Below are 7,304 nucleotides of genomic sequence, written 5' to 3' on the forward strand. Positions count from 1 at the left end.
TGGCTCTTGCCCGTGTTAAGACATACTGGGCAGAGATGGAGACCACCGTTGTTGCGTCCCGAGATTCGGACAAAAGCCGAGTGCCCTCCGAGCACTATTTTCAGGAAGTTCTTGAAGGCGCTCGTGTAATAGAGACGCAGTGCCCGAAAGATGCTATGTTATGATAGCATATGTAATTATAAAGTAATAATTTGATAAACTGTAGTGGCATTTTTTATACTTGTGCCTCCAAGTATTGGGAACACCTCCTGTGCGGCCGTTTTAAGATATATATATATATATATATATATATATATATATACAAAATCTGAAAGATGGCAGTCGTTGGCTTCAGCCCCCACACACATAGTGTGGGGGTGCTCGCAGAAGACGCATTTTCACACTTAACCCAATGTCTTGGTCCTACAAAGGAGGTGATAGCGCAGCGGGCCAGGCAACCGGACTATAATGCTTTAACACTTTCACTTAGCCATAGGAGTTTGACAGTGAGACTATTTAGGTAGCCCCTTGGTGGCAATTGCGCTCGTCCGAGTTCGGGGCGCGTATGTGCCTGACCGGGAAGCGGCCCTTCGTTAAAGCAGAGGAATCCGATAGATTCCGATAGGTCATCGAGTGGCTGACCAGTCTCACGCTACATCATGACAGTCAGTTTTCGGCTTTCTCTACTGAGGTGCTCGCCCGGCCGAACCGGGGCACAATCGCAGTAGTTCTCCTGGTGCTACCTTAGCCGATAGAGCGGAACGTAAGGTAGCTGAACTTAGGAGCCGGGCAACCCAACATTTGACCAAAGACATGATTCGGAGCCGATGCATATAATGCCAAAACTCGCGACGCCGAACACTCCCTAAGGTGTTCGGTCTTTATGAGTGCGGGCGAAACAACACTCTTTATTAAAAAAGCCCCTAGTGTCCAGGTACGTGCAAAAATTCTGACGTGGCCACATGCCAAGATGCCAGCCTCCTCCTTGGTTATATCAGAAAAAACCAGGGGATGTGTAGCAACAAGAGACAGTAAAAAAGGTTTACGCAGGGTCTTAATCTAAAAAGAATCCTTTAGGACGGGTCCCTACTGCACGTCTGTGCCTGTGTCTCCGTTGTGCCGTATCCTGGACAGGCGCCGCACGACGTTCATCTGTAAAAGAGAGAAGCTGAGTTGAAAACGGGTCATGCCAAAAAAGTTAAAAATAAACAAAGTATAAAGTAAAATATATAAGATTGAGCTTTATTGTCTCTTATTGTATATGCGTGGAGCCCCTAGTGCGGGATTATATGGCCACTAGGCCTGCATCAATGATGATTTTGCACCGAACTCGTCTATCCGCGTTCGTGGTCTTGAATGACCTATTTCGAAGTTTTTCGGCCGGTGAGGCCATTTTGCTGTGGGGCTGTCAAGGCGGCCGCACAGTCCTCCGCTTGGGGAGGCGCACTTTAGTGCTTCCCCTTCAAAGAGATGATGCCTCGTGGACCGGGCATCTTAAGCGTAAGAGATGCATAATGCGGTATTGCGTTAAAGCGAGCGAAAGCTTCGCGTCCCAGTAGTGCTTGATAGCAACTTGAGAACGGGACGATATGGAAGGTCAGCTTTTCACGGCGGAAGTTATCGGCAGAGCCGAATATGACTTCGAGCCAGAGGAAACCCATACTATGGGTGTCCGGACCAGGTATTACCCCTTGGAAGGAGGTTTTGCTACGGCGGATTCTTGCTGGGTTTATCCCCATGTGCTGGATTGTATCCTGATATATCAGGTTTAGTCCACTGCCGCCGTCCATAAGGACATTTGAAAACTAGAGTCCGCCAATTATTGGATCGAGTATCAAGGCAGTCCAGCCTACATTCCTGATATTTCTAGAGTAATCTAGCTGATCGAAGATGATCGGTTTTGACAACCAGTGGCAGGACCCTTTGGGGATGGGCCGTGTGGTGCGTACCTTTAAGGGCGCCGCACGTTTTGTTATGTGAAGTGAGTTCACTGTTTTTACTTCTTGCGGGAAGTTCTTTTGTTTCTTGGTGCTCTGCTTTTGGGGTTCGTCCTCGTCTTCGCTTGGTGTGTCGAGCCCCTTGTGTTCGGCATTGAGTCTGCCAGATTGTTTGAAAACCCAACAGTCTCTGTGGTATGGTTAGCAGGCTTCCCGGGAGTACTGTGTATCTGACATATCCTGTCCAGGATTTTATTTAGGTTGGATGGATCGTCCCTGTTATCCTGGGGGGGGGGGCAATTTTGCCTGATTTTGTCGTGAGCCTTTGAATCCGGCATTGACTGCCGTGCTCTTCGGACTTTTGTCCTTAGTCCAGCAACGGTCCTTGTTGCGTCGCGGTTTTCCGTTTCCATCCCTAGTTTCAGATGTACTTGGGTCGCTGGGGCTGCACCTTGCCAACCAGCTGTCCTCCCCTGCACAAAAGCGGGTCATGAGGCTTGTTAGTGCGGCCATTGTTCTTGGCTTTTCTTGGCCAAGGTGTGTGGCGAGCCATTCGTCTCGGACGTTATGCCTGAAAGCTGCTAAGGCTTCGGCGTCTGGACAGTCGACTATCTGATTCTTTTTAGTGAGGAATCTATTCCAGAACTGCCGAGCCGATTCTCAGGGTTGTTGAGTTATGTGACTACGATCGTCTGCATCCGGAGGGCGGACATAGGTCCCTTGAAAGTTTGCTCGGAAAGCATCCTCGAGCTCTTCCCAGCTTCCAATTGTGTTTTCGGGAAGGCTTTTAAGCCAATGCCAGGCTGGCCCTTTAAGCTTAAGGGTTAAATATTTTATGGCGTGGAGATCATCTCCTCTAGCCATGTGTATGTGGAGGATATAATCCTCGATCCAAACTCCAGGGTCTGTTGTTCCATCATATGCCTCTATGTTTACGGGTTTGAATCCCTCTGGGAATTCATAGTCCAGGACCTCATCGGTGAAACATAGGGGGTGTGCGGCGCCCCTGTATTTGGGAGTGCCGGATTCTGATGATGGCTTCATAGCGTTGCTTACGAGAGCTTGCTTTCTTGGCCCATAAATGGACCTGACTGGGCCATGATGCGAATCCTTAAGTGGGTCGCATGCTGATTTAGGTGCGGCGCCGCTTGCCGCTTTATGGGGTCGTCTATCCGACCGTGTGGCTTTCTCATTTTTTGAATGCGAGGGCTCTAGGGCCTCTTCGTCGAATTCAGGCAGTAGCTTTCTTTTCGGATAGCTTTTAGTGCGGCGACTGTCGCCGTATTTATCTGCGGTATTGATTACTTTGCTCCATCTAATCCGGAGTGCATCTTCCGCTGTTTTTAGCTTCCGCTTCTGCTTTTTTAGGCTGCGTGCAGTTGCAATGAGCCTCTCATGGAGATTCTTCTGCTCCATAGGTTTATTCGGCGTGAGGTCGTCCGGAATGCCGTTTTCGCCGGAGGAGGGATGTTCAGTTTCTCTATCCGTGTTGCCCTGTTCGGACGGTTGCTCTAAGGCTTGCTCGTCTATCGGCTCGTCCTGCTCTATGGCTGGGTTTTTGTCGAGGCGGGGCTTGGGTCGGCGTTTACGCCGACGCTTTGATTGCTTTTTGGGGGGTCGATCTCCCGTCCCATCCCCTTTTTCCTCGTTGTCGCTTCCTTTAGGGGTATCCACCATGTACACATCGTGAGATGAGGTGGCTGTCCAATGCCCTATGGGCGTTGGTTCGTCGGTATCTCCTGCATCGTCATCCATGCTGTCGATGTCTCCGGAGTCGAAGTTGAGCACGTCGTTTAAATTGTCGACAGTGGCTACCAAGTGGGTGGTGGGTGGGCTTTGAATTTCTTCATCGTCCGTATCCCATCCTCGCTGACCGTAGTTCGGCCAGGGCTCTCCTGATAAGGAGAGAGACCTGAGAGAGTTCAAGATATCGCCACAAGGCGAGTGCTAAAAGATGTCTGCGGCGATGAACTCCATTATCGGCGCTCAATCGGATTCGATCGGCAGGGGCGCGGGGGGTTCGGAGTTCGGAAAGGAGTCCGGATCCTCGGAGTCACGAATCATGCAGAGTGCGGGGCTAGCGTTCGGCTCGATCGCCTTTGAGATCGAAGCCCCCGAGGTGACGTCCAACCGCTTATCCTCGATTGGCGCAATAGGCTCTGAGTTAGGGGTCGGAACCGATGCGTGTGCGGCCTCCAGGACACTGTCCGGAGGCAGAGCTAGATCATGCCCCTCGAGATAGTGCGGCGCGCTTGGCCGTGGCTCGAACCCGTCGAAGATCAAGTCTCCGCGGATGTCAGCCGTGTAGTTTAAGCTTCCAAACCTGACTTGATGGCCAGGGGCATAGCTTTCGATCTGCTCCAGGTGGCCGAGCGAATTGGCCCGCAGAGTGAAGCCGCCAAAGACGAAGATCTGTCCGGGGAGAAAAGTCTCACCCTGGACCGTATCAGTGTTGATGATCAAAGGAGCCATCAGGCCTAAGGGCGACGACACAGGGGAACTCTCAATGAAAGCACCAATGTCGGTGTCAAAACCGGTGGATCTCGGGTAGGGGGTCCCAAACTGTGCGTCTAGGCCGGATGGTAACAGGAGGCAGGGAACACGATGTTTTACCCAGGTTCGGGCCCTCTTGATGGAGGTAAAACCCTACGTCCTGCTTGATTAATATTGATGATATGGGTAGTACAAGAGTAGATCTACCACGAGATCAAGGAGGCTAAACCCTAGAAGCTAGCCTATGGTATGATTGTTGTGTATGGAGTTGATTGCCTACGGACTACAACCCTCCGGTTTATATAGACACCAGATAGGGTTAGGGTTACATAGAGTTGGTTACAATGATAGGAGATCTTGAATATCCGCATCGCCAAGCTTGCCTTCCACGCCAAGGAAAGTCCCATCCGGACACGGGACGAAGTATTCAATCTTGTATCTTCATAGTCCAGGAGTTCGGCTGAAGGTATAGTCCAGCTACCCGAACACCCCCTAATCCAGGACTCCCTCAGTCGCACTCCCGGCAAGGGAGTCGACGAATACGCGGGTCCCGGCAAAGGTCGCACCCCTGGCAAGGGAGTCGACGAATCCCGGCAACGCAAGTCAGCCCACCGTCCAACGTCTTGGACAGTGGCCCACATTTTAGCGACTCGTTAATTAATCCCTGATTAATTAATTCATTTCTGAGTGGCAAAAATAAGTTTCGGCTCGGCTCATTCCTGCAACCCACAGCGCGCGCGCGTCGTGACAAGGCGGGCGGCGGAGAAGGAGGAGCGCGCATGTACTGCTCCTCTTCCCAAGCTCCCAATGGCAAGTGGTAGAGCAGCCCTTATAAAGGGGTCTCAACTCTTCTCAACTAGCAAGGTGGGACTAAACTTCCCACCACCTGCCATCTCATACATGGGCCTCAAGATTAACCAGGGATTAGTGTCTTATATGGGCCTAAGCCCATCCATAATCCAACAATCCCCCACCAGATCTCGAGGCACATAAGTTTGTCAACTATTCCAAACAATGTTTGATATACCACAATTTTCAATGGAGACTGTTAAGTTGAACTTCCACCTAGAGCAATAGGATTAGACTTCTTCACAACTAAACAATGGATTATGCCTTGAATTGTTAGTTTGGCGTGCAGAAGTTTCGCCTATTGTCAGTTGATAAATGGCTGCCGAAGGCTAAACCCCACGGGTGGAGCTTATTAGTCATACTCCGTACCTTCTCATGAGCTTAATAGAGATTACCCAATCTCATAGACTGTGACCAGCAGTCCGGCTCATGTAGGTGTGTTCCTCCAAAGAATGCTCTGTAGGTTAGCATCTTGCTTACACAAGCTTTGGAACACATTAAGACAAAAGTCATCCTGCCTTACAGAATTGAGAGTATTGTGTATCTCCAACGGAGTGGGTTAATTAAGGATACTCTCATCGGTTGACCGCTGGATTGTTTTCCCAGGTCCTAGTTCACGGGATCTCCGATCACATAGGTTGGGTTACCCCCATGTCAACTTACGTGGGTCTCATACCCATCTCCCTCGATGCATTTTCTATCACAATCCGTGATAGCCCTTTCATAAAAGGGTCTGCCAGATTCTTAGCCGTCTGGATATAATTGTACCGACTCTATAATTGTACCGAACTTCTGGTCAGGTACCTCATATTTCACCACTAGAAATCTATAGCCAACCTTATGCTTGGCATAGCCAAGAAAAACACAGTCCACGGTCTTTGGTCCCAACTTGCGCTTTTTGATTATCGGCACGTTGACTTTCGCCAAACAGCCCCAAGTGCGCAAGTAAGAGAGTGTAGTTCTTTTCTTTTCCCATTGCTCGTAGGGAGTAGTCTCATTATCCTTTGTGGGAACTTTATTCAGGACATGACAAGATGTCAATACAGCCTCCCCCTCCATGCCTTGGATAAACCCGATGTATCTAACATGGCGTTAACCAAATTAGTTAGAGTACGGTTTTTCCGTTCGGCAACCTCGTTTGACTGGGGTGAGTAGGGAGGCGTCCTCTCATGAATAATACCATGTTCCGCACAGAATAAATCGAACTCATTAGAAAAGTACTCTCCACCACGATCAGACCAAACTCGTTTTATTTTTTTCTCAAGTTGGTTCTCAACTTCAGCCTTATAGACTTTAAAGTAGTGTAGAGCCTTATCCTTAGTATTTAACAAATACACATAGCAGAATCTAGTGGAATCATCAATCAGAGCCATGAAGTATTTCTTTCCACCTTTAGTCAACACACCATTCATCTCACAGAGATCTGAATGTATGAGCTCTAGAGGTGCCAGGTGTCTCTCCTTCGCAAGCTTGTGAGGCTTACGACGTTGCTTAGCTTGCACACACGCATGGCACTTAGAGCCTTTAGTTAAAGTGAAACTCGGGATTAAATCCATCTTAGCTAGCCGTGTCATACAACCGAAATTTATGTGACAAATACGTGAATGCCAAACCTCAGATTCGTTCACATTAGAATGAATTTGGTTCACGACTTTATTACAGAAATCCTCCAGGAAAAGGCGGAACAAACCACCACAATCATATCCTTTTCCAAAAAATAGTCCATATCGAGATACGACTACTTTGTTAGACTCAAATACTAACTTAAACCCTTCTTTACATAAAAGGGAGCCACTAACGAGATTCTTATTTATGGTGGGGACATGCTGCACGTTCTTCAGTTGCACGGTCTTTCCCGAAGTAAACTTCATATCTACCGTGCCAACACCATGAACAGAAGCATGCGAGGCATTCCCTATCAGGACGGAACAATCTCGTGCGACCTGGTAGGAAGAAAACAAAGACACATCAGCACACACATGAATATTGGCCCCAGTGTCAATCCACCAATCGATGGACTGACAAACTGAAAGTATGGTAAACAGA

This window comes from Triticum urartu, chromosome 7, assembly GCF_003073215.2.
Source record: "Triticum urartu cultivar G1812 chromosome 7, Tu2.1, whole genome shotgun sequence".
Classification (NCBI taxonomy): domain Eukaryota; kingdom Viridiplantae; phylum Streptophyta; class Magnoliopsida; order Poales; family Poaceae; genus Triticum; species Triticum urartu.